Consider the following 2,775-nt stretch of genomic DNA (forward strand, 5'->3'; position numbering starts at 1 on the left):
AATCTGCCCCAAAGGCAGGCAAGCAACCAACAACCTACAAATGTGGACTGGCTTCTAAGAAATGAGTTGGACAAATCAATATTTCTCTCCCAGGGGTCTGACTTGGGAAACATGAAGTGACTGAGGCAATTAACAGCAATGAAAACTATAACTAATTAAACTATGACATTGAGTAAGGATATGTGTGGGAGGAGATAGAGCCTGGGCTGTCTCTATCACAAACCAAAGTGATGAGGAAGGAGAAATTATGAGTAAACAGAAGCTATGAAGTAGAAAAAGATATGTTTATTCAACAAATATTTCTAGAGCCCCTTCTATGAACTAGGCACTGTGCTAGGCTCTGAATATACAAAAGTGACTAAGACACAGCCTCTGCCTTCACAGCACTTAATTTTAGTAGGGAAGAGAGACAAAACAAGTAAACAAACAAATAAATATCAACAAATTGTTTTAAGGACTAAAAAAGAAAACAAGTATGGGGCTTAGATAGAACATACCAGGAAAGGAGCTACTTAAGAAATAGCATGGTGAGGGAAATTCTCTCAGAACAGATCATTAAATTGAGACCTGTAGAATGAGAAGGAGCCAGAGAGAAGAGTATTTGAGGCAGGGGTTGTGCAATGCCTGCCAGTAAGAAAAGGCTTATTATGTACAAGGAAGCTGGGAAACAACAACAGAACAAAACAAGCCAGGTTGCTGGAGGGAAATGAAGGAAAGGGAAGCAGCCAGCAGCCTGGCGGGGTAAGCAGGAAGCATGTCACAAGATCAGCAGGCCTTGGAATGGAGTTGGGTATTTAGTCCCTGTGTAGAGAGAGGCCGTGAAAGCATTTGAGGTTGGGTAGTAACGTGATCCAGTATAAAGTGGTAGATAAGTGCAAAGGCTAAAGATTCATTCTGGGTCCAAGCCTAAGTTCTACCATTTACCAGCTGTGTGATCTTGGGCAGTGCTTAACCTCTCTGTGCTCCAGTTTCCTTTTCTATAAAATTGAGGTAAATTGGTTTTTACCTCATGGAGTGGTTTTAAAGACTAAATACATATAAAGTGCTTGCAGCAAGTCCTGGCACATAATAAACACCTCATAAATGTAAGCTTGTACTGTTATTTTGTTGTTAAAAAGGTCATGGTAGCTTCTAAATGGAGAATGAATGTGTGGGAGATAAAAGAGAGGCCAGTTATGAGGCAGATGAGGAGTCTGGGTGAGAGATGATGAGTGAAGGGGTGGTAGTAGAGACCGAGAAAATTGGACTCATTTGACATAATTTTGGAGGTAAAATTTTCATATATCGCAGATAGATCGGACATTGTGGTTGAGGAGCATAGAGAAATCAAGAATGACTCCTAGGTTTCTGGCTACAGCAACCTGATAGAACTGATATTTACTGTGAGGGAGGAGCCTGGGGGAAGCAGTTTTGGCTGGGAAATGAGAAGTTCTATTTTAGACCTGTTACACTGAAGATGTCAGTGAGACATCCAAGCAGATGTCAGTTAGGCAGTTCGTTATAGGTTTGGAAACCAGAGGAAAGGTCTGGGATGAAGATATCAATTTAGATGTCATTAGCATAATCAGCATTTGAAGGCTTAGGCATGGCTGAGGTTGGCTAGGAAGAGAGTACACAGAAGGAAGTGAAGGGAGCCAGGAGGCCTGAGGAATAACACGTTTTAGGGTAGTTGAATAGACAAGGATAATGAGGAGAGGCCTGTGAAGAGAGAGTAAAACCAGAAGACTAAGGGAACAAAAACCAAGAGAGGAGAGTGTTTCAAGACTATTGGAGAGATTTGCTTAGAGTGTGGAAAGGTCCAATAAGATAAGGATAGAAAAATATTAGTCACTGATGACTTTGACAAGAGCAGTTTCAGTGAAGTGTGTGTGTTGGGGGGTCACACTTCAAATAGCACCCAGCAGGTTGAAAAATTAACTGGAGGTGCTCTTGCTTTGACAGCACGTATAGTAAAACTGGAACAATACAGAGAAAATTGGCATGACTCCTACATACAGATGACACACAGATTCGTGAAGTGCTACATATGTTTTGTGTATGGATCTGACTTTTGGACAATGTTAGCTTTTACATATTCAAAAAAGAAAATTGGGCTTCCCTGGTGGCGCAGTGGTTGAGAGTCCACCTGCCGATGCAGGGGGCACGGGTTTGTGCCCCGGTCTGGGAGGATCCCACATGTCGCAGAGCGGCTGGGCCCGTGAGCCATGCCCGCTGAGCCTGCACGTCCGGAGCCTGTGCTCCGCAACAGGAGAGGCCACAACAGTGAGAGGCCCGTGTACCGCAAAAAAAAAAAAAAAAAAAAAAAAAAAGAAAATTGAACCAACAAGAATGAAAGGGATCATAAAACTGAATATAAACAGAAATAAACCTAACTATATTTAAATAAGTAATATAACCATTCTGAAAGAAAATAAAAAACGGATCTGGATTACTTTTGAACACAGTACTTTGACTATATTCCCTTAGTCTAAAAACAAAATAAAAATGCAAACAAACACTGAACACTATTTAATAGATTGTTTTCAGGGACTTCCCTGGCGGCGCAGTGGTTAAGAATCCGCCTGCCAATGCAGGGGACACAGGTTTGAGCCCTGGTCCAGGAAGATCCCACATGCCACGGAGCAGCTAAGCCCGTGCGCCACAACTACTGAAGCCCGTGCACCTAGAATCCGTGCTCCGCAACAAGAGAAGCTACCGCAGTGAGAAACCCGTGCACTGCAACAAAGAGTAGCCCCTGCTCGCCGCAACTAGAGAAAGCTCATGTGCAACAACAAA

At 42.7% G+C, this 2,775-nt stretch overlaps 1 non-coding gene across 1 annotated transcript; it reads left to right on the forward strand.

Moving 5' to 3' along the window:
- Positions 1–1,923: 1,923 nt before the first annotated feature.
- Positions 1,924–2,032, forward strand: LOC117309734 (U6 spliceosomal RNA). Its single transcript, XR_004524049.1, has one exon. It is a non-coding gene; the product is annotated as a U6 spliceosomal RNA (small nuclear RNA).
- The last annotated feature ends 743 nt before the right edge of the window (positions 2,033–2,775 follow it).

Source organism: Tursiops truncatus, chromosome 1 (genome assembly GCF_011762595.2).
Source record: "Tursiops truncatus isolate mTurTru1 chromosome 1, mTurTru1.mat.Y, whole genome shotgun sequence".
Classification (NCBI taxonomy): domain Eukaryota; kingdom Metazoa; phylum Chordata; class Mammalia; order Artiodactyla; family Delphinidae; genus Tursiops; species Tursiops truncatus.